The sequence below is a fragment of the Physcomitrium patens genome, chromosome 14 (genome assembly GCF_059467195.1).
Source record: "Physcomitrium patens ecotype Gransden chromosome 14, ASM5946719v1, whole genome shotgun sequence".
NCBI classification, from domain to species: Eukaryota; Viridiplantae; Streptophyta; class Bryopsida; order Funariales; family Funariaceae; genus Physcomitrium; species Physcomitrium patens.
In genome coordinates this window covers 2213177-2239745 of record NC_143423.1, presented here as the reverse complement: position 1 = coordinate 2239745, position 26569 = coordinate 2213177, and the positions used below count along the sequence as shown (strand labels likewise).

Below are 26569 nucleotides of genomic sequence, written 5' to 3'. Positions count from 1 at the left end.
ACCTGAATGACCATGTGAAGACTCAAGATCCATGCTTCCCAGACGTGGCTGCAGTCGGATAGTTGGAGGTCACTAGCTCATGAGGGTAGACACAGGTGCTTCCCTTGGATTTTACGTCCATTTCCGGTCGAGGTGCTAAGTCGGGGCATCTTTGAAGTCGAAGATTCTCAAATCAGGACATTTTACATCCATAAATACGATGCTTTCATGCATAACTTCACTCACAGGCAGCAAGTGGCGATCACCTTAGAAGGGCTAGAAGAAACTTCAATGCAAGTGGTACGTTTTTAACGAAAGAACAATTTCTGTGAAAAAAATCAGGGAGCTTCCTGACTCTTTGAAAGATATTGGAATTCCAGACATGCACTCATCGAGTTGGAGTCACCGCAAGTGAAACCAAATTAGGAAAAAATCAAATTATGAAACATCGTGCAACATTCACGCGGAATTTTCAAACAATATTGCAGATCTAAACTTAAGCAGTTGACATGGTGTGCCATCTGCATTCAATCGCGTGAGACTCGAGTCTGGTTCCAGCGTGATGATCCTCGTCTTGTCAGTAAACTAAGAATTGGTTGAAGGCAACGTCGTTACACAATTGTGACGATGCTCATGGATTCCGAACTAGGGTATTACAACATTCAAGTTCATTGTGGTAGCACCATCGTGATTGACAATGAATACATAAAAGGCCATACAAAATCACATAACCAAACAAATTGCGTCAAATATGTAAATTGATCTAGTTGAGGCATTTTTATCCCTTTTTCTTTGCTGGTTCAAATACTTTTATTGAATCATGAGAGAAGAAAACTCCTTTTCTTACGTGAGCCCATAATGTTAAAGCTCTTTAAGCAAAACCCGCCAAACGGGCCGCACAACCAAGGAAGGATTACACATTGAGCAAAAGTAGATTTCGAAACCATACACAATGACCATGAATACTCAACTTCATCAAAACTGGTCAATACCTCGGAGCTAAGCACTGATCCCGGATGCCGAGCCAGATGTCACTTTTTATTCAATTCTTAATCACGGCTTCAGGGGGAATCTTCAGCTATATTCCTCTTCATTGCTTCAAGCATTCATATCTAGGGCATCTTTAAACTTGGCATAGATACTTATTTGATCCACTTATGAGAGATGTTTGTTCAAAGTGAAGTTGGAATCCTATACAATGGGCCAACTCTCCCCTGCTCTGAGATAGACGCAAGAGCAATGACTGCCTCATTTGATCAGTGCCCAATGTTCCGGATCGTTCGAGTTGAGTGAGACAGAGTTGAGTGAAGTGCAACCACAGAGTGGTACCACTTAGTTCTAGAGTGTACAACTGAAGTCAAGACGCAGATCTGGACAAGCTGAAGTCAAATATTCCAGTGTTGTAGGCAGGCATGAAGACATCCTCCGCGTGTGGCTCCATGCGCATCCAGGCGTCACTCAAGGACCAAACCAGCACTGAGAAGAGTAGTAGCAAAGATAAAGCGTATGCCTTGATTACCAAGGACGAAATCTCGTGCAGCGGGTCCAAAGACTGCACTGCCGCCAGCTTCCACTCCTGCTTCATTTGAGCACCAGCCCGGTCTTACTAAACCTTCCAACTGAATGATGGAACAAGAACAGTTCCTTTCCAAGCACGCACAAGCACAACTTGTACACCGCAGGGACCGATTATTTCACGGGGAAACTCAGAAAAAAAAACTGTTTATCTAAGAACATATAGGCCAACCAGCCAAGTATACCAACTTCGAGGCTCAAATGCTTCGACGACGACCCAATTCGAGTGCTTCAGGGTGACCTGCTCATAATAAATTCAAAAACATGTAGTCTGCGTCGCCGGGTCCTCACGTCACCCTCATCAGTTACCGTAGCGGACTACACCGAAACAATCTATGACAAACCTTCAATTCCACATCCTCTCAGTCGAATTGTCCCTCACTTAGATTCTCTGTCCCTTCGACCAGACTCAGCAAAACAAAAACAAAACAATGACACGTATTTAAGACAGCACAAGAATCAATTGATGCAGCTTCCAGACCAGAGACACCCCAGGTTTATCCTCACAGACGAACCGGCGTCGATGCAGAAATCTAGAACATACACAGACAGCGATTCATACAACTTGGACCTGATCTCCGTTACCATACAGCTCCTGGAGGTTCCGAAGTGCCTGGGGCAATATCAGGAACACCACCAAGGAGATTTGCAATCCTGTATCCGATTTGAGCCATGAATAGAAACTCTCCTATTTCAGAATGAAAGGGAACAGGGGAGATTTTCATGCAAGTGGGGCTGATGTGCTGTGCGGTGCTGTGCTGTTCTGTGCTGTGCTGGGCTATGCAGGGGACGTCAGCCACTGCAACTGAGCTGCTTTCATTGCCTCTGGCCTCCGGAGCCGTGCTAAGGGCGAGATTGCAGCCATCCATCGTCGATGCTTGTGATGGCCGTATCTGTTATAGAAAGATCTGCGGTTGTCGGAGCCCAGTTGCCAAGACTGGTGGCGCCGTGCAAGAGCACGCCCATCTCGATAGAAGCCCCCGCCTCCTTCTTCGCCATGCCTGATCCCCACGGGCACCCGTTCCCGCGTCTGACATTGCCTCCTTAGGACAATGCAGTAGAATCAGCGGAAACTTGTGTAGTTGAGTTTTAAAATAGTTTCTCTGAATTTCAGTCATTTCTTTTGTGAATATTGGAGATACTTTTTCGAGAATCAAGTGTGCTATAGTTGATTTTTATAATAAATCATTAAAATAGTGCTCTAGTTGAACATCAACTTGACATCACTTTCAAATATATGTAAGATAATTTTTTATTTATTTTTTATTTTATTTTATATGAAGAAATATATAAGAAATATCGTTTGCTGATAGTTCACTATTTAAATTTAAAAAAATTGAAAAAAAAATAAAAAAGTAAAAACCATGAATAATTGTTATAGAAAATGCACAAGGTTGTCAACCTCCAGAAATACTCTTGCTTTTTAATTAGCTGAGATGTTTAGCATTTTCATCAAAACATACCCAAAAACAAGGTTTGAAAAATCACTGTAATTGTAGCTATTTAGATGGACAAGGGACAGTTAAACTTGAAGCTTATGCACCAATAGTACCTCACATGATACCTCTCAAAGTAACACCGTCTCCAATAGATACTGAGTTAGCATCAGCAAAATGTATCTACTCAGTCAACCAACTAAACACAATTCCGGATAAATGTATTATATAGTGAGAGAGATAGAGAGAGAATACATGCATGCACTCATATAGACAGTGGGATCAGTAGCCCACCCAGAGCGGCGATGGTAGGACAAGGAAACGGCGCGGATCAGAATCTGAATACAGGATGCAACCGGCACCATGCAGACCCCCGGAATCCGAATCGAAGCCTCGCCCCCAGTTGCGGTGAAGCGGTTTGATTCACATAGAGGCAAGGTGATGAGTTTTTGACAGATCAGCTGCTCAATAGCGTAGCATGTGCCACCGATGTCGATATCCGTCATGGCTGGCAACAAGTTGCGGTTGGAACACTAGACTTCGTCATGGAGTCTCGCATAGGAATAATAAGTCAGCTTGTTGGCATCAACCTCTTTTCCGGTGTTAAAACCTGATATTGCGCATTCAGTGCCACAGCTCGCACCCTAGCAACTGGTCTGGCGTATATCAAGTAAACTGCGACATTAACGAGATTGCTGTTGTACTAAATTTGTCGAGTACAGGAGACAGAAAACAATTGAGAGGGGGTGATATGTGTTTGTTAGTTCAGCCAGGGAGTTGTTACTGACCAAACCATGGGAATCGTCGACGCTCAGATTTAACTTTCGGGTCGATTTTTTCTTGAAAAGAATTTTCGGTGTAGATGCGAATTCGTTCTATTCTTCCCTGACCTCCTGCTCAAAGGATGATTTGGGGAGTATTAGAGTGGTTTTCAACTCACAAGGCCCCATCGCCGTTTCTTAGGGACTATTCATATGAAAATGAAGACCCTTCGCATTAAGGCGTGAGTATTCCCAGGTGGAGGGTGTATCGTCGACAATAGTGATTAAAGCCTACACAGTGTCATGTCTATTGCTCACTGTGGTCTTGGTTTGGTCAATAGGCGACGCATGGTGCAACATGCTCACTACTGAGCACCGATTTCATTCCTAATCTCAGACATCTTCTCCCATTCAGTCCAATTCGGTTTGAATTCGAATTGATAATCTTGTTCTCTTGCACTTCCGTCATCTTGTGCACTTATTCCACATGTATCTAGTTGCTTTGGCAATGCACCTCGTGGTGCTTTAATCGAATATCCGTCACGATTCACATTGTACTTACAGTCTAGGTTCCAATTCTTCTGAACATTCTGAGAACATTTCTGTTTAATCTGGTACTAGCTCGCGCGACCGCAGTGTGTCTCTTGAAGAAGTTGCTGTGATTGATATGCAGTTCTAAACTCCATGCTGTGCAATTATGCTCCACATCAGCCACGAAGCCGGTGTGCCAACTGAGTTTAGCACACGAAAGGTTTGACAAAAGTTCAAAATGGACTTGTATGATACATGCTTAAGAAATCTTGTCCATGGAGTAGAGGTTACTAATCGATGTTGATGTTCGAACGTTTGATCTTTGAGATTTATATTTAACAGGTGATTGCAAACAGTCAGAATACCATAATTGCAAGAGATTTGATGATATCTGTTAAGAATTTCAAATTGCATTATCATATTGGAAGTGGTTTTCAAATATAATACATTTAAATACAAATCGATATTCCATAATTCAAGGTAATATTTATATATATATATATATATATATATATATATAATTTTCAATTTGGATGTGGCCATTATTTTTTTAAAAAAATTGAAATTTTGCTTAATTAAGCCTCATGATGCATACTCATACAAAGTAAGTAAAATGTGTTGTTAACTTTTTACATGCTGTGTTAATTTAACAATGAGAAGTTATCCAAAAACAAGGTTTAAATGAACAATTGAGTGATCAAATGTAATAGACACAAGACTTTGCAAGGAAAATCAACATTTTAAGATATATGTTCAATTATCTTTTAATATAATTATAAATGGTAGCAACTATACTACCTTTGTTTTCTACTCTTTTTACAATCTCTTAGTTATTGCCAATCTGCAATGAAAATTAAGGCATATGGAATGAAGGTATAAAATGACGTTTAGAATGAAGGTACAAAATGATGTATTACATTGTATATTTTGTTACTTCCGAGTCTAAAGGAACGTGGACCAATGAGACAACCCAATGAAAGTAGAGGCTCAGCATAGGAAATTAATGAGATCCTTAAGAAGACTCGATTCCATCCATTGCAAGGTGGAAAAATTGCAACAACCACTTGTAGAAAGAAAAGAAAAAATTTGTAGTTGATGATTATATAGGCAACTTGCAACAACCACTTATAAATGAATAACATTCTAGCCTAGACAGTGTTTGAACTTTGTGCATCTATTATATTTTAGTTGCATAATATGATTCTCTTGTAGCCCTGCATATTAAGAATCTTAAGCTTAGACAATTGTTTCTTGTCTATTATTGGAACTTATGTGTATAAGATTAATAAATGTATATTAGTAATATGCATAAGTTCTATATAAGTAAATAAAGCATCTATTGTGTATATATATTCAAAATATGTTTGATAGTTGAAGGTTTATGTTATTGAGGCAGTTGCACCTATTTATATAAATATAACTGTTTTATTTTGTAAACCATTACTTTAAGTTAGTTGCTTTTCTAATACATCCAATTAAACTGAACATGGTACATGAAAAAATTTCTTCCAAGCATGCAAATTAAAGGTATGTGATGGACGAGCTTTGGTTTTGCCAACACCTTTATAAAAATGTTAGTTCTCACAAAATAGTAGAATAATATTCAAAGTACATTTTTTTGCTTCAACAAGTTGTTAGATGAAATAATAATAGACAGCAATGTATTTTGTATGATTGTGAAATTTTGTAGTATTGGCTAAAGTAAGAACAAATTGATTATCATAGAGGATTAGAGTTGCAAAACTAAGGAGGGTATATTGCTAAAAGTCTTGAAGTAAGTAGCAAAGTCAAATAGCTTCAAATGCAGAAGAAGCCATAGCTATGTATTTTGCCTCTATAATGGAAGTTGTGATCAAGCATTGGCAAGTCGAGCACCACTTAATCATAACTTTGGAGAAAAAGAATATATAGTTTGAGGTAGATCATCAAATGTACATTTAGTATAATAGAATTATGCAATGGCCGAGGTGCATCTCAAAAGACAACAAAATCACTCATTGAGAGAGTTGGAATTAGAGCATTGAAGGCAAAAAAAGTAGATCTAGAAGAGTCTATCAAATCAAAAATAGAAGATGCAGTAAACACCAAGGTAAAGACTCCACTATTAAAGGGAACATTGGAATGGAAAAATAAGAGTTGTAGAATTAAATTAGAGTCATTTGAAGGAAAATAAGGTTAGGCTACTTTATGGAAAAGAAAAAGATCTTTTTGAAAAGTGACATTGGGAAAGAGTAGTATTGCACCAATGAATTAATTTTAGACTTTATAAGCCTTTTTAAGAGAGTTATAGTCCAATAGGTCTATATTTATAGGTTTTTATTGTGAGCTTGACTTGAAGAAGATCAAGAATTCTTACAAAACATGTGCTTTCAAAGATACAAAGATGAATGAGATCAAGTTTGCATTTATGCCATCTTTTAAAAAGAATTGTATCATATGGAATAACTTTGATTGGAGTTTTATTTTGAAGATATGTTGCACTAGTAACAACTTCACTTCAATAACGATTTGTTAAGTTGGTATCATAAAGCATGTAATATGAAGCATTTAACAATTTTATTTTATTTTATTTTTATTTTTTTTGTGTTTAATAACACCATTTTACCTTAGAATGTAAGATGTTAATTAACGTTGTATACCATGAATGGATAGGTAATTGTCAAATTCAAAAAAAAATATTTTCTTTCTTTAATAGATAAAAGAATATGCATTTTAAATCCACTTTGGATCTTAGTTATATATAAAAGATTTTGAAGAATTTAAAGCATTTTCTTTTTTTATCAAAAAAGATAATATATATATATATATATATATATATATATATAGCAAGAATAATCATTAATAAAGATTATATTATTTAAAATTAGATAAAGTTGGATTATCTAAATTAGAGACATCAAAACTTCCAAAGACTGATTTTTTGAAAATAGAGTGTGAGATAATAAGGATGTTGAGAGGCAAACTTGGAAATTTAGTGGTATTAGACTTAGAATTGTCAATAGAGGAAGATAATGGCAAAAATGCATGTGAATTGATAGTAAATCTATCAAAGTGATAGACAGATTGGTTGGTAACAAGGATGAACTAAAAAGCATATGAGCTTACAAGGACTTAAGGAAAATTAGTGACCACTGAGTAGGGGCCTAAAGATTGGATACTGCTCATGTGGATGAGATGAGCCAAAGTTGAAGAATTATAGGAGACTATAGTCTTGATAGATAGAAATTGTTTGCAAAAAGATAATTAGCCAATATTATGTCATTGGAATCAAATAAGCAGTACTTTTGATTTTTAATAAATAATTCTCTTCTATGCTCATCATATTTTCTTGCAAAAAATAGGTTTTTGTGAAGATCTAGTATACAAAAGGTATTTTTAAGTTAAAAGATATTTCTATTTATTAATTATATTTCAGTTATATTTTTATTGTATATTAAGAAGATTATGTTATTTCTAAGATGCATTTTATTGCTGTTAAGAGAAAGAGATTCAAAGTCAAGAAAATAATATCTTGTATGCGATAAATGATATGTGGCTCATATATCAACAATCCAATGATTGCTTTTGATTTCACCAAGTTTGAGATTTCTTTTTGAGCAATAAGCTTGAATGTAATATAGATTTGCATACAAAGAAGGAAAATATTCTTCAACATCTTCTATTTTTTAATTTGATTTTGATTTTTTAGATGGGTGTTGCATTACAACAATACTTGCAATAACTTTGTTTTTGTTTTTAGAATAGTCAAAGCTCCAATGTCCCATGTTCTTGCAATGTGGACATGGAATTCTTGGTTTAGACTTGACTTTACTAAATTTGAAGTCTCTTGTAGTGTTTTTAATATAGGATAGGGTTGCTACTTGTCTTTCATTCTGCAACCTACAAAGAAAGCTTGAGTTTCTGAAGTAGAGCCTTTCATGGCTATTTTCTCTTAAAAAAGAAATGAAATAAATATTCAAAGTGTGGCAGTTCTAGTTGTTCTTAATGTTTGTATGACAGTGCCATATTGAAATGGCATTGATCTTATTAAGGTAAAAATTTCCATTTGGACTAGAATTATCACTCCTGCAAAATGACATTATTGGAGAAGTGTTTTGAAATCATGCAAATATTGTGTGACGGATTTGCTAGCTTGTATATTTTTGTATTATGAACTTCTTTTGTAAGTAGGCTTGAGTGATTATACCACTTATTGAATATGAAGTTTTGAGGTCTAACCATGCTTTATTTGTAAATTGACATGCTCCGACATGGGAGAAGATAATATTATCTAAACAATCTCAAATGGCAGCAAGAACAACTTGATCATTTTTTTTTCATATAAGTATTATTGTTTGATTTGTTGGAGTGGATTCCATTATAACATTTGTGTCTTGAAGTGGTGTTGGTTTTTTGTCTTTACTACACATAGTTTTTTACATATCTTCAATTTCAAATTTCATTTGCATCTTCTTTCTCCAAACTATGTACCAAGTGCCATTAAATTTTGGCTAATCATTGGTTGTAAGGCTATTTGCAGCCATGTTATGTAGAAAAAAGGATTATTGGTGCCTTAATTTCTATGAAGAATGTCTTCAATACAGCCTCTTTCATGTTTTTGATAAGCTTATTTACTTCTTTTCAAGAATTTCTACAAAAAGTTCTCAAAAAATAAACTTTGATACCATATTACAACTTAGGTATATAGGATTAATAAATGTAATATAAGTTCTATACAAGTAAATAAAGCATATATTGTGTATATATATTCAAAATGTGTTTGATACATGAAGCTTTATGCCATTGAGGCAAGTGCATCCATTCATATGAATATAATCGTTTTGTTTTGAAAGCCGTCAATTTAAGTTAACTGCTTTTTCTAACACCTATAGCTTCATACCTTTCAAGTTGAAGCAATAGCAATTAAAAGCAAGATGATTGAGTCTCCGAAACCTGAGCATTAGAATTGTGTGCATTTGTAGGCACAATTGCGTGTACGTCTGTATCTACATGTATTCTTACATGTTACAAAATGAGAAATTGATTTGGAAACACCCCCCCCCCCACTCCAGGGTCAAGAATCAGCAGCCGCGTTTCCAGGGCGCCTCCTGAAAGGTATGGTCAGTTCTTAGAGGAATGGGTGTCATAAACTTCAACGAGCAAAGTACTGCAGGTGACTATTGTCACAGATTGTGATATCGGCAAGCGGATAGGGGCGTAGACTGTATTTCCAACATGGTATTCAAATCAAACAGAAATTTGCACCAGACGAAAGCGAGTTGTTTGGTGTCGCATCCCGTACAAGGTGGGTCCAGTTGCAGTGCATTCCAGGAAAAGAACTAATTGACGTCAGCATCCAATGTCAGAGAATTGTAAATATAGGACTCGATGATTTGTCAACATGATGAGGGAGAAGAATTGATGGCTCCCCAGGATCCGACCCACTTGCACCAAACCCTCAGTCTTCGGTTATACAGTTCGTCGATCAAGTTGCTCGGCACCCGAGCCACCAGGGTTTTCTCTTCCCGCTTCATCAGAGCCGCTTGCTTCTTATTCTCAGGGTTCATTCACTTCCTTACGGACCACCTTTGAAGTGCGAGTGTGAGAGTGAGTGAGTTAAGAGAGGTCGAGCGTTGTCGTCCTGTCTACTTTTGAATCCAGCGATTTTTGTCCGCAAGTTGTTTGCCATTGTTGGTGTGTGACCCACCTGAAGAACAGAGCATTCCCCGTTGTCGAGGGTTGGGATTGATACGATGGAGCTTCTGGTGCGTGGGTTCGAGTCGAAGAATGAGATTCCTGTTTTGCTAATCAAGGCGTATGTCGTGTCTCTCTTCTTCCTTGCAGTAGTCTTGTCATTCGCAGTTGGCGATGCTTGGACTCAGTACGCAGAATTTTATTCTATGTCTCCAATCCGCTCGAAATACACCTTCCACTACCTCGACTTCAGCAGGTTGGCTTTTTGAAGTAGTCTTTATTCTTGCCCTCGTTAACGCATCACTCAGTTATTGACCTTTTCGGGTTTTATAAACCTAGGAGCAGATACCCCGGCTGTTTGCTTGTCCAATCGTACGCCTAGACTGATGGAGACGGGACCTTCAATCCTCGAAATGAAGTCGAGGCTTAGGCTTTTTTATACAACTTTAAGTGCCACTCCCTTCCTGCCCGACTCTATGACTTCACTTATAGTGCCCTTCAGCTGCGGACTTTTCAGCTGCTCTGTATCCGTCGACTGGTACACGATCACTCACTCCAAGCCATCCTCTGCATGTCCGAGTGATATGCAAAGAAAGCAGGATTCATATCTCCCTCCACATCCCGAGATTTGCGCATCGCAACCTTCACCGCTGTAAAATTTCTATGGGAGCCACCTTCTCCGAGATCAAATTAATTGAAGTCGGGTTTTCGCGATGCCACACTGCTGAGAAAGAGGACGCAAGCAAAAGAATCACACATGATCTGGCACTTCGCGCAATACAAAACTGGGTTTTGGATTCGGTAGTTGTCATTACAACTACCGAGATGGCCCATGTCTACCGCATATGGCCTGATTATTGCGGATTGCAAGTGAGAATGACAACAATACATGAAGAGCGGGTCACCGATTCCGAATTCCCAGTCACAGGGCAAAGGAGTTTTCTCAATATTTTGGCTTCCAAACAGGAACCCCAATGTTACTTAACAGCGAGATGCTCCCCCGCCAACGATTCCGAGCGAAGGAACATATTCCCGCCACAGTCGACCAAAACTTGAGAGCTCAGAATGGAGATGGGTTCTTCACAAGTATGCGTTCTTCTTCAAAATATTTGTGATCATGAACAGGGAGGTGTTCTGATTGCCGTAATCTGTTCTTCAAATGATGATCATTTTGTGGTTGAAAGACCCCGTTGCCATCATCGTCCATACACATGATCTTGAGCATTAAATTCAAATAGATGTACCACTCTTTCCACTGTAGGAACACAGATTAGGTGTGCTTAGAGTTTCGAAATGGTCTTGCCCTACCATTCATGTGGAATTATTTGCCGCATCATTGTGGAGAATCGTTGACATATCTCTCCTGTATTCGACGAAAATATTAACCAAAACGGTGTCTGTTTTCAAATCATCCAACCGATATTGTATTGGCAAGAGTTGGGATCGCCATAGTATGGTTAATGAGTTTTTGGTGTTCGGTGGTATTCGTATCGTCTTTTTCATTAATCGAGTCTTCCTGGTGTGAATGAAACTGCTGTCTTAATGCTTGTTTGAAGCTGCTCTCCTCCAGAGTTTTTGAAGCATAATTTGAGGTGATAAGATGTGGCACATGTAAGTGACTAGAATTGATGTGAAGTAAATGCTGCTACGCAGCAAACTCCTTTATGTAAGATATATTTTACAGCCAACTTCACCGACAGTGTGATGTCGAATTAGCTGCTATCTGTCCCTACTGAGCTTCCTTTTGAACTCATCGAAAAAGTCCCGTTCTCAGGTTTTCAAATTTGTTCTTTTTCTGTAATCTGGCGTGATGGCTCTTCAGTCCTGCCATAAAACAGTTTGCCAAAATTTTACATCCAAGTTTCCCACATCCACTCGACCTTCACTGAAGACTCAAATAGCCGAGCTGGAACGCAGGTAAACCAGATGGGCGGCAAAAATCAAGTGAGACTACATGTGGGTGGTACTTGATCGTCAGCCAGGCAGGCAACTTGCTTGGAATCAATACCTCTGTACCTAGGTTGCAGACATTAAACCAGAATCAGTTTCCCTTCAACCTCCAACAACAAAATGTCGCCAAAGTAGAAACGATTCAGCAGCTCATCAAAACCCACGAGTTGTCACACGAACCTTGCGCGCCTCGTTGCTCATGCATTCGAGAACTATTACCCACATGATTGTCCGTTCAGCGAAAAAACCGTCGCAGATTATGGGCAGAGTTGGAGAGAGAGAGGGTCCCCGGAGGAAGGGTCATGAGACCAGATTCGCCGAACGCACTGAATTCGCTGACATGACATGCAAGATATTGCTGGGGGTTTCGGTAGCGTGACAGCGCAGAGAAGAGCTCCCTGGGACTGGAGTTAGTTCCCTGGTCGCACTACCAAATGGTACAGTCGAGATGAGATGCATGAACAACGAAGCAAGTTGGATTCCGTCGAATTACATCAAAGAGAGCAATAGCGAGGTTCGCAATAGTGGAGGTTCGGGTCTAAGGGAGGCATGGGCGGAATGGGGCGTTAGATCCGAGGTGGCGGAGGAGATCCAAAGATATTTGCTCTCTAGTATTCTATTATGCATGACATCTAATTATAGAATATCAGGGAGGAAGTTCTTTGTGCTAGCAACCACTAAATTAGGGTTTTTACAATTGGGATTAAACCATCAATCTTAGAATACCAGTGTATAGTTTTATGGTAGTTTAACGTCACTCCAAATAGATTTGTGTGTTTGTATGAATATATATATATATATATATATAGATTTGTGTGTTTGTATGAATATATATATATATATATATATATATATATGGAAATGTTAAATAAAACCAAATTTTACTAAATTAATCCACCCATCATGAAAAAAAAAAAAAAAAAAAAAAAAAAATGTCCTGTAGATTCATTACTCCACTATTGGATCCAAATTCAATGAAAACCAACCACATTCATCATGTTTATCATATTCTTCATCATGGATAGGATGATTTAATAACATCTTGAGTGTGTTTGACATTCTTCTATATATATATATATATATATATTTTACAATCTAATTATATTTTAAAAAATAAATTTCTATATTTGCATATTAAATATATATCCATTTGATAATGAATTAAATTTCTTGAATAATGATTTGTTATTATTTTAAATTTTATCAATTTAATTCTAATATATTTTATATAAGAAGATAAATGTTTTTATTTGTTTCATTATTTATTTTTGAATAGTTTGAAACCAAGGAATCTTAATTATTTTTAAAATTTAGAATTTTAAAACTAGATGGCAATATGTGGATATTGATGGATTTTGAAATTAACTTAATCAATCTGATGAAATTTGGATTTTGGTGCAATTTATTAAAAACTTTTATATAATTCATTCAAATTATATAATATGGACATGTTTATCTTTTAAATGAAAATCATTGAAAAAATATTACTAAATTTGATGTTCACATTATAGATTCATATAGTATTGTAATGTAATAACAAATTTTAAGATTTTATTTTACTTTTTTGATGTTACATAATTGAACTTGTTATTTCTATCAGTGCTTTAGATCTTTTTAACAAAATTTTATTTTTTTTGATTAAATATACTAAACACACACATTTTTTTTCAAAAACCATGTTCAATCTTGATTCTACTTCTCTTATTCTGTAATGTATTGTTAAACTATAACAATACATACAATAAAACAACCTTTATAAACATTTAACAATATTTCCCTTTGTATGTGTAATAACTCCCTCTCCACTTCCAAAATCTAGACTTCCTATTTGAAAAAGAAAACATTCTAAACAACCTGTTAAGTCTAAATAAACTTCTTTTTCATTAACTCTACTAGCCACTCTAAAAATTCACCATTCCAACCAACAGAATCTCAGCTTAACAACATCAAATTCACAAACAAACGAAGGATCTTCAATGCTGTTTCCCCAACATTGCAACCATGTCCTTAGAAAAGAGAGCAAAGCACACGCTCAGAATCTTAAAAGAAGAAGCAGAAGAAGAAGAAGTGAAAACCATGTCAAAGATGTGAACATCCTCACTAGGAAACTGGCCACACAAATGAATGCAGTGGCTTCGGGCGTGAGGTTGAGATCCGAGCTTGCCTGTGATCGATTAGATCGGGTCGTATCAAATCAGATTAGATCATGTGTGTGTAACAGTTCGTGGGGAATGAGTTTTCTGTCGTCGAAGAGATCTGAAGTTGTAGCCTGGTGAGAGGTTGGAGGGAGGCAGTCAAGGAGGCTCCACCCCCTCGGAACGGATCAACTCCTTCGACCAGCTTGCGACAATGGGTCCCAAAGTTTGCACCGACGTGTATTCACCGGTTCTTCGCCGTGGGGACCAGGTTCGACCAGATTCATCGTCTCTGAGGATGTCTGGCTGGTGGGGCAAAGCTTGCAGCACAGCGGCTCCGTGGGGTGGATCTGTACTCGGCCGACTGATCTACTCCAACCTCAACACTAATTCTTACCGCTCAGGCTTGTCACTGTAATCGAATGCCGGACCGTCTCCCTCATTGCTCCTGTGCACATTTGATGTAGTGAGACTGAAGCTCGCAGGATCCGCACGCTTATTGAGGTCGCTCCGATTGCACTCTTCTTGTCTCGATCGTTGCTAGTACGCCTTCTCTTGAATTGCACTATACGTGTCTTTAGGAGTACGAGTTCTGTGGTTTAGTGTCGGGGGATTTCTGCAGTTGGCAAGAGTTTTGTCGCCGAGTGAGAGGAAATTCTGCACCCTTCCTAAGTGAAGGATGATCTCAAAAGGTTTGAGGTGGCCTCTTTGAAGTTGAAGGTCGAGGAAGTCAATGTGAGTGGGTTGCGTGAGAGAGCTTAGTAAAGGACTCTAGAATCATTTCAGTGCAAATACCTTCGTTGCGAGTTGTGTAGCAGGGGCTAATCTTAGTGTTCTCAATACAAGCATAGCCAGCGTTCCTATCTTATTAGGTAGGGACACATCGTTTTATTTTTCTCCCGATGACGAGAATCAATATGGGGTGGCAAGTGCTGGGTTCTTACGAGGTTCTGTCGCTCATACTCAAGTCTTACGCACTGTCTCTCATCCTTGTCATTGCAGTTGTGATTTGGACTGCCAGTGATGCCTGGATCCAGTACACTGAGTATTCACTACCTTAAAAGCAGTTATGTAGGGACCTTTAACCATATCAACTTCTAATACCCTTATCTCACTAGTGCGACACAATCTCACTTGATTCTTCTTTCAGCATCCATCTACACCCCATTGAACCCACTATACGAAAAGACTGCTATAGTACAGTGTGTGGGGTTGGAGTTTGAACCCTTTCTCTTCGGCATATCGCGACGCAGGTCGTTCTCTCTGTCTGACGGTCCGTTAGCATTTGAAGGCACTTTCACATGACTGGGCTATCTTCACAGATGTCTTAACTCGTCAACTCCCTCTTCAGGATCATTTTTGGTGACAGACTCGTCATCAAAAAGTGTGAGATGGAGATCTTTAAATACCGAACTTTTTCTTGGACCAGAGTCACGCTGAAAGGCAAAAGAAACATCAATAATGAGAATTCGGCATCTTCAAGCACAAAGAAAATTGAAGTAGGTACTGTCCTGACCCGTTGTAGGTTGCTTAGGGATAACAGAACTGCGGAAAGCATACCGGCAACACGCATTATCAGGCTATGGGATCGATTGCGGCTGTAGAAGATAGCGTAATACAGATCCAGCTGGGCAGAGGACCTCGGGGAACCTGGCGACGTGGGCAGTGGAGCGCGGGGCAGGCGGCCCCCCAGTCGGAGTGTGGGGAGCTCGCCAGGCTCCCGCACGGGAGGAGGCCACCCTCCGGCGGCAGGACCCCAGCGGCTCGGAATGGGTGGTCTACCACAAAAGTGAGTAGCTCAAGTGAAAATTGGATAGCATAATTAGAAATGTAAATAGTTGGTGACCATTTTTTACCACCAAGGAAAAATAGGTGGCCAAAATGGTTGGAAAAAGTAGGAAACCTTAAAAAAATATTTTAAAATACTTAAGTTGCTTAATAGTAAATACCAATTATTTAATAAAAAATATCCAAACTTTATTATTTTGTATTTTAAAAAACAAAATTTAATAGTTTAGAATTGGCATTATGATGGAAGATCTCATGTTATAAAGGCAAAAACTCTTTTAAGATATTTTAATTTGAAAGGATATCATGAAAACATATATTTACTCTAATAATTATTTAGATAATATGAATAAGTAGAAGTTAAAAGTAGATTAATTTGATAATATCTTGAATTATAGCTTCTTAGAAGCTTCATAAATGTAATTTCACCTTTATACATGTCAATAGGTGATTGGTAGTTTGAATACTTGGCCAATAAATTAGTCACATGTTGCACGTATTGGTAGCTTGTGGTACAAACTAAACATGTGGCCCATATAAAAGAATCTTACTTTGCAAGTAAAGACATATGTCTTATAATTTGGACGTATTGTCGTATTACATGAAGCCTTGCTTAAAAATGTACTGAGCACTTCGTTGTAGAAGGTAGAAGGAGTATTGTAACAACAAGATTCTAATTTTAATATAGTCCTAAATAAATCCATTTAAACCTTAATAATGCTAATCAAGCTTTAATCAAATCCAAAGAACCTCAAAAAAATTATAAAAGAAGCATGAAGAAATCCTAAAGAATTTCAAAGGAAGTATTGAAGTAAAATCCAAAATATATCTTAAATGAATTCCAACCAAATCTTAATTTAATCCTACTTAAAATTCTAATAGTCCTTACTTAAATCCTAAGTCAATTCTAATTAGATCCTAAACAAATATTAAATCCTAATCAAATCTTAATCAAATTAACTTAATCCTAGGGCAGTTTAGAATCTCAATATCTATTGATTATATCCTTGATCTTACTTAAGATTTTACACATCTTTCAATGGCTAAGTTGGCAACAAGCATACAAAATTTGAAGAAGATTGAACATACCAAATAGAAGACCAAACCTCAATTCCGCTTGGATGTTGGCCGGCCTCTTACTCCAATCTGAATGTTAAACTTCTAGTGCCAATATCTCCTTCTTGAATTGTTGAATTGCCTCTAAAGCATACTTAAACTATGGAAAATTAAGTCTAGTCTCTATGCAAAAAAAATTCACTTCAATCTAATCAACAAATTCCTAAAAATCTTAAAATTACTCACTAACCCTCAAATTCCAATTTCGGAGACCTCTATCCACAAAAACCTTTACACACTTTGATCTAACTATTTGATTGACCTCAAAATTTTCACACAAATTAACAACTAGAACATCAACACAATATCCAAAATTCACTTGTACAAACATTGCCGAACTCAAGAAATCCTTAATTTTCTAAACATAATTTTATTTTTTAAAATCTAATCCAACCAAGAACATTGTCAATTTTGAAAATCTCTCCAAAATTGAATATTAAATTAATTGATATAAATCCAATTCTTAAAAATCTCTTTTTAAGTTTGCTTTGAAATTCCACTCTTCAATCTAACAAAAAATCTTAGAATTGCCATAGATATGCATTTTTGTGCCTTAAGGTTTGATTTTGATCCAGATTGACAATTGATCCTCTCCAAGTATCAATATTTGGTAATTTGAAGTTATTTTTGCTTGAAACTATTGGTAACTTCCTTCTCAAAATATTTATATTAACAAATTATTTTAATTACTTTAATTTGAGGCATTTATGCTTCTACAAAGCAAATAGAAGTCCCTTCTCTAAAAGGTAGTATTAAGGCTAAATTTTTTTATTACCTTCCTATCATTTATCCTTGTTTTTCTACCACATCTTCATACTAAGCTCTTCTATAACAACATCCATGTTTTCATTTTTCACTATATAATCATATTACTACATAACAACGTGTTGGAGATTCTATAGAACATTGTCATATAGCTTCTAATTAGATAGTATATATAGAGGCAAGAATAAAGACTACTTCACCCTTGTTAATATCTTTCTAGTCTTTAATCTTATTTCAAGACTTTCTAGTCTTCATGTCTTTGGCAGTAGCCATTTTAATTTTAATACTATATTAATTTTGAATAAATATGTACTTTTTCTAAGTGACACAAGAATGTATTGAATTTTTATGTGTTTGAGATTCATATCTTTGATAATTTGACAAGAATATTAACTTATTGATTTTTTATATTAAAAGTAAGTAAATTATATTATTTCTATTATTATATTTTGAAGGTTGTAGACTATCTACCTTTAAATTGATATTCAAATTTATAATATTATTTTTTTAAAAAATAAGAGATATTATCCTTCTTTGTAGAAAATTTTATTTTAATTTAAAAGTTATAAATTATCTTTATCTAATTTGACTTTTGAATTTTCTTGACTTATGTAAGGAAGAAAAAATTGTGGATGTTATTATAGGCAAAAGTGAAAATAGATTTGTACTTATTGTAGATCTTCATAAGATTGTCAATACTCTTAAGATAGAAATATCATATATTTTCAACATGAATTATAGATATATTATTTCTATGCCCATCAAAGAAGCCAACAATGAAGTTTAAAGTCTATACCAAGAAGTTGTGCAATTAAAAGAAGCAAGTAGATTAAGTTTACAATTGAATCCAAGCATCTTTACTATTACAAGTATGAGGGAAGCAAGGATAAGTATGTCAGAGAAGTTTGATGGAATAACATCAAAGTTTCAAGGGTTTCTAGTATAATTGAAGCTCTATTTAAGATTGTATACTTTCCAATACCTTGATGGATTTACTTAAGTCAAATTCATGGTGCACTTTTATCTAAAGATGCTCTTTTTTGATTTGCAACTTTGATAGAAAAGAATTCATGACTATTCTATGATTTGAATTCATTATTGGAATTATTTACAACCACATTTAGAGAATGTGATTGAAAAATGGTCGTAAAAATCAAACTTATAATTTTACAATAAAGATCATATTCAGCTACCATACATACAATTGAATTCCAAAACCTTTCTTGCAATTTAGATTGAAATAACAAAGCCCTTATCAAAGAATTTTGATATGGGTTAAAAGATAACATCAAAGATTTATTATTGACGACAATATGAGCATTTTTATTAGAAGAATTTATAGCTATAGCTATTGTATGTGACAATTGATTCTTTGAAAGATGCCAAAAATAAAGATTTAGTTGAAGAGGTACAAGTCAAGTCATGGAAAAATCGTCTAAGTTTTTGAAGCATATTTATCCAACTTAAAACTTATACAAATTGACATGATATATTTCAAACTTCTTACTAAGTAAAAAAAGACTAAACATTGTTAAAAAGGTTTGTGCTTGTATTATAGAAAATCTAAGCACATCACTTAACATTATCTAAAGAAGCAATATAATTACAAAATAAGGAGTATGGTTGCTAAAAAAGATGATATATTGAAAAATGTATTTTTTTAACTACAATAAGAACTATACAACTTAAATTTTGTACAATATCTAATAAAGGTCTTATTCTCTTCTTCTTTTATAATAGAAGTTTGTATAGGATCAAAAAATTATAAAGTCTTTGCCTTGTTAAATTAAAAAATCTCAACTTATTTTATAAATAAAGATTTTGCCAAAAAATAAGAAAGATCTTTAATCAAGAAAATCAAATTCATATATGTAGAAATAATGGCTAGTCATTTATTATCTTTTGGAGATGTCATCTATGAAACTATTCTTTTAGAAATAGAAACTAATGATCATAATAGCTTAATAATATTTAATGTGATTAGATTTTCTTTTAATTCAATTATTTTAAGATTATTATGGCTATAAAAGTATAATCTTCAAATAGATTAGATATTTTGTAACCTTAATTGTTTCTATGGTTTAATCCAAGATTTTTTTAGTCATGTACAAACTCATAAGTCCAATACAAACAAATCTTTATTGGTAGGTACAAGAACTTTCATACATGCTTCAAAAGAAAAGTCACATTTTGTTATATATATCATATCTATTTCTGATAGTAAAAAGACTACAACTGGCATTTCAAGTCAGTATTAAGATTATTAAGATGTTTTTGAAAAACAAAGTGACAATATTTTTTAAAGCATTATATGTATGATTGTTGAATTGAACTTTAAGAAAGAGCTCAATCGCCTTTTAGACTAATCTTCAACTTATTACAAAATAAGTTGATTCTATTCAAAGAATATATTAACAAAAACTTGACTAAGAACTTTATATGTCATATAAAATCTTTAATAGGAGCTCTTATCTTATTTTTGAAGAAAAAAGATTAATCATTGCAATTGTATGTAGACTATAAAAGACTCAACAAAATCACCATCAAAAATAGATATCCTTTACCTTTGATTTTAGAATTTTTTAATCAATTCAATAAAGTAAAGATCTATATAAAAATATATCTAAAAATAGTATAAAATTGATATGCATCAAAAAAAAAAAAAAAAAAAAAAAAATGATTGAAAGACTATATTTCAAACTAGATAAGAGCATTTCAAATATAATGTCATATCTTTTGGACTTACAAATGCACCAATTACTTTTCAATAACTAATGTATAATATTTTTTGACAATTTCTTGATGATTTTTTTTTATTTATTTAAACAAATTTTTAATTTATTCTAAGAATATAGAAGAGCATGAATCTCATATTTGTCATGTATTATAAAAAATTAGAAATGTTGGATTATATGCCAAAATAAAAAAGTATATATTTTATACCACTTAAGTTGACTTTTTAAGATATATCATTTCAAATAATGGTTTTATGATGGATCCTAAAAAGATTTAGACAATCATGGATTAAAAGGTTTTAAAATCAGCTAGAGGTGTATAATATTTTTTGAAATTTGTCAATTATTATTGGATCTTCATCAAAAAAAAATCTCAAGTTGCGGCTCATCTTATATGTTTGACATGTAAAGACAAACTTGAGTGGAGAAAATAAGTTGAAACATCTTCTGAAGTTTTAAAGACAATATTTATTTCTCCACCAATCTTATATTGCATTAATTTTTTTGAGGCAATCTTTATAAAAATAAACATCTTAGACTTTGTTATGGATGTAGTGTTAATATAAATGGAAGTAGATGATAAGTTCTACCTAATAGTTTTCAATTTTAGAAAATTTTTAATAATTGACATCAATTGTAAGATCTACAATAAAAAAATCTCTTCTAATCATGGATTTATTTTTAAAATGGTATCATTATTTAAAAGATATTTTTAATCTAGTCATTGTAAATATGGATTAAAAAAACTTTAAGTATTTTATGGTAGCATGTCTGTATCAAGATTTGATTTCAAAATCACTTATAGATCCAGAAAATAATAATGTTTATCAAATATTCTTTCTTGATATTTTTATTTCATACAAGAAGAAAAAGATACAATATTTAATTAACAAAGAATAATTTTCTTGAAATCAAAGTACTTTTATTTTTAAATAATAAAATCAATATTGACCTTTGATTTAATCTTTTTTAGCAAGTTTAATAAAATATATCTTTTCAACTTCTTATTCAAATTTAAGAATATATATATATATATATATATATATTAAAAAATTATATATTCCAAAATTCAAGCATGATTATATGCTCTTTAAGCTCATCATAATTCTCTAACAACCATATATTTTAATATAGTAAGTCTTTGGAGTTAATATCTAAAGATATTTGGTGGCCTTAAATATAGAAGGCAATCAAAGACTTTGTACAATCATGTGATATTTATTTAAAATCAAAAATTCTATTTTATTATTCTTGTGGACTTTTTCAACCATTACTTATTCTAAAACAACCATGGTCTTTTGTTCTTATAGATTTTATTATAGATCTTTCAATCTCAAGTTTTTATGATTCTATATTTGTATTAGTAGATTATTTTACCGAAATTACATATTTTATATCATATACAAAATCTATCACATGTAAAAAAAATAACTAAATTCTTATTTAATAATATCTAACACTATCATCGATTATCTAAAGATATTATATTACATAAAAAAATTCAATTTGTATCAAGTTTTTGAAAAATTTCTTTTTAAAATTTTAAAAGTGGACATAAAAATATCTTTGGCTTTTCATTTCCAAATTCATGGACAAATAGAGCATGTAAACTAAGTTTTGGAGTAGACTATTTGAGGTATACTATCAACTACTAATAAGATCATTAGACAATTCTTTTGTCATTGGTAAAATTTACTTATAATAACATATTACAATCTTCTATTCAACAAAAAACTTTCTTCATCAATTATAACTATCATTCATAACTTGATGTTTTTATTTTTCAAAAGTTGATAATCTTATGGCAAAAGATTTAACAAATCATTTATTTCAACTACATACAACAATAAAGACATAAAAAAAAAGGTTAAGTATAATAAAAAATTAATGTAAATGTCTATTGCCAGGAATAATCTTAATTCTATGTTGGCAATAAGATATGATTACTTTGTCTAAATATCAAGACTATCCACCTTTGTGACAAGTTGAATTATCATATGCTTGGATGATTTTTTATTTATGAACAAATCAATTCAGTTACATATTGATTATATCAATCAAAGCCTACGAAGATCTATCTTATATTCTACATATCTCTTCTTGAGCCATATAATACAATAAATATTTTGGAAAGAAGATAAATGCCACTTCTTCCTATAAAAGTAGATAATAATGAAGAATTCAAAGTGGAAGAAATCTTAGACTCAAAGCAATGCCAAAATAGGTTGGAATATCTTATTTATTGAATAGATATAATATTAATAAATACACACGGAAGCCAAGAAACTTGTAAATATAATAAAAAAATGTTGATGATTTTCATCAACGTCTATCAAAACCAAGATAAAAAATAGAAAATCTTTGCTATAAAAGAAAGAAGAGGTATGGAAGCTTTTATTCTATCATCTATCTTTATTTGTAGTTTATGTATATTTGTGACATTAAAAAGATGAAGAATCAACAATCAGCAAATTCAACTTAATAGCTATTCTTTATTGACTTACTGAATGAAACATTGTAATTTTTTCAACCTTCAAGATGACATAATAGAAATGAAGATCCTCAAAAACAACACATTTTTTTTCTAATAGATAGTGAGATTCAATGTATTTGATATTACGACCTTCATACAAACTCTCAATGTTTGGTGATCATAATGAAAGTAGGAACAATACTTCATGGTGTTACAAATGTTTTATTTGAAAGAAGTTATGAAGAGTTTAACAACAATCAAATATCAAGATGGACTTTTTACCCTAGATTGAAATATCAATGGCTGAGAGGACCTATCAACTACCTTTAAAAGAAATAAAGATCAAACTATGTGGCAAATACTATTCATGGCATCTTGGACTTCATCAACATGTAATCACCACTCTTTGTGGAACTTGCTCCTAAAAAAGGGAGTAATATCATAAATATACATATTTATTTTAATAATTATTTAGATAATATGAATATATAGAAGTAGATAAAAATAGATTTATTTGATAATATCTTATAGTAAAGCTTTTTAGAAGCTTAATAGATATAATTTCACATTTATACATATCAATAAGCGATTGGCAGTTTGAACATTTGGCCAATAAATTAATCACATGTTGCATGTATTAATAGCTTGTGGTACAAGTTAAATATGATCTAAATAATCTAATAGCAAAGGAGCAACCATTTGTATTAGTGATATAAATAAATAAAATGCTTGAAAGAACAAAAAATATTATGCCAAACTTATCATAAATTATAGACTTAACATATAAGACCAATTAATAAAATATACTATTACATATTAGAATATGCTCTAATATAGTAGGATTATAAAAGAATATTTTTTTAATGCTCAATAATATTGATAAAGATAGTACTCAAGAACAAATGATAATATATTTCATAATATATTCCATGTTTCAAAATATGAATGTAATTTGGCTAAATATAATAGTAATTGATAAAATTTATATAAAATATAAATCTTTTATGAGAGCCATTATTGAAGATTATTTTTATTTAAAATAAATAAATAAAATAAAATAAAGCTCCATATTTTTTGTATTAGTTCTAAACAAAGAAAGTATGAATAGAGCATTTGTTGTCTAAATTACCTAAAAATAAGCATTTTAATTAATATAAAATAATGTGCTCCATATTAGAAGCTGATACTATAAAAAAAATTAACATTGAATGTAAAAGATCTAAGACTATATACACCAAAAACCAGAGGATAATCAAATATGTAAAAAATAATTTGGTAGGATACAAAAGCCAATTGAAGTTGATGTGGCAAAAATAAGCTAGATGTATTACCATAGATATGCCAACACAATTAATGTTATAGAATTCATATGAAAATTGTGAAGTATATCCTTCTAAATCAAAACATGAGTTGACAACTTGATAATCTCATCATTGTATTAATATTAAAGTCAAATATATGACATTATTTTAAAAAAATCAGTTTGATGCAATACTACAATGATACCTATATATTAAATAGATTAAATAAGTATTTTTTAAGAAGTAGAGGCAAGTAATGGATAGCAAGGTTGCAAAGGGCCAAATAATTGATTAAATATTACAAACAAGATTAATTGTCAAATTTGCAAATTCTTGATGCATGTTGCATAGAGTTTGCCTTTTGAAACCAAGTTATTTCAACAAAATGGTATATTGTCAACTTATCCTATGAATTGTGCAAATGCAACAATTATAGTCCCATATATAAGCGTATGTGGATTGTGAGATAGATTGTTAAAGAAACTCTTTTTTATATTTGTTGGATTTATTACAAAGCATATATGAAGATATTGGCTTTTCTAAAAAAATTCATAATTATTACATAATCTTGAATTCTATATTCTAAAATCATATATTTTAAATCTTAAAATTCTAAAATCTAAATTTGTTTGATGTTGAAGATGGATTTTTAGATTGATACTTTTGAAGCCATTATCTTAGATTAAAAGAATTTGTTAAAAAAATTTATAGAAGAAATTCATACATACCATCTTTTTGTATAAAAAAATACATTAGATTTTGCTTAATACATGGTCATGCCAATTTGAAATAGATTGTATATGGTCATGCCTATTCTAAGTGATAGACTTAAGACATAGATTTATTTTTTAATATAAAATAATATTTTTATGCAATAATAAATTTTAATTCATTAATAAAACTAAATACTTAATTTTGGATTGTAGATGACATAAGTTTTTAAATTGGATATTTAAGCAAGTAAATAATTATATTGAAAGAAAACTTGATATAAAAACTATTCTTGTATTTTATAATAAAGTAGGTATTGAAGAAGTCAAATATTATTTTATTATCATGTGTATAGAATCAAAAAGAATAAATTATCAAAAGCAATATATAATATCATATATATATATATATATATATATATATTAGACCACCCTTGAACTTAAAGGTTTTGAAAAGCATTGTTTAAAAGATGAAAGAAGTTATGATGTTTGAAACAACTTTTCTAAGATAAATTCAATGAAAATAGTAAATATAAGATTCGGAGTAAAGTTAAGATTTTATATCTTAAAATAATATTTATTTTTACACATATTATTTTTTATTTCATATTAATATCTGTCAAAGAAAAAATTGAAAGAAAAAACGTTGCCAATATGGATTATGTATGATAGAATATCTTTAAAGTAATATGAAAGTTATATAATAAATAAAGTAGAAGAAATAAAATAAGAAAAATAAATTACAAAAATAAATTATAAAAATTATGTTATTTCATACTTATAAAAGAATACCAAAAATAAATCTTTAAAAATTATTAAATTCTTAATAAAATCACTAAAAAGAATTAGGTAATTTTTTTCTTTAACAATGCTTGATTTAGGTTATTATTAATAATTAACAAATATTTTGCAAATAATTAGATAGCTTAAATTCTTAATATTTGAATTCAAATATTATTGCATAGATATATTATTTATAATTTATATTATTATATCAAGATATTTTTATAATTATATAATAAATATCTAAGAAATAAAAGTATTTTTAAATAAATAATATGAATATAATTATTTTAAAAATTAAAAATTAAAAATTTATATTCTTATATTTTTATAATTCATAAAAGTAACTAAAATAGATGAATTATTTAAAAATAAAATAAATTTTACTTTCTTAATGATAATTTATTGATAAGAATTCATAAAATATATATATTTAAGAAAATTAAGAATTAAAAATATTTTTAAATCACTATGTTTTAAATATTAATAGTTGACTTATTTTTTTAAAAAAAATAGTAGTCTTATAAGAAAAATAATTTAATTTTTTATATTTATTACTTTAAAATATTTCCAATATAATTATAGAATCCACTTCTTATGAATTTATATATAATCTCAAGCGACAAGCACATCCCAAGTTGTTATACATACATCCATTATATTTATATATACACTTAAGGGCTTTGATTAGTTGTTGCAAATTACTTCTTTGTTGTCAAGGCACAAGGCTTGAACTTCTTTCCTTGCTTCTTTTTTTTATATATATGTCTCAATCCTATCCTCTTCTTCTTACTTAGCTTGAAACAGGTCTCCAATCTCTTTTCTTTCTTCCTTGTTTTGGCTCTTTACTTTTCAATA

The 26569-nt window shown here is 32.3% G+C and overlaps 1 long non-coding RNA gene across 1 annotated transcript; it reads right to left on the bottom strand.

Moving 5' to 3' along the window:
* Positions 1–9643: 9643 nt before the first annotated feature.
* LOC149987793 (uncharacterized) lies at positions 9644–12669 on the bottom strand. Its single transcript, XR_016506217.1, has 2 exons — positions 12086–12669; positions 9644–11965 (listed from the first exon to the last, which is right to left on the bottom strand). It is a non-coding gene; the product is annotated as an uncharacterized LOC149987793 (long non-coding RNA).
* Between the last annotated feature and the right edge of the window lie 13900 nt (positions 12670–26569).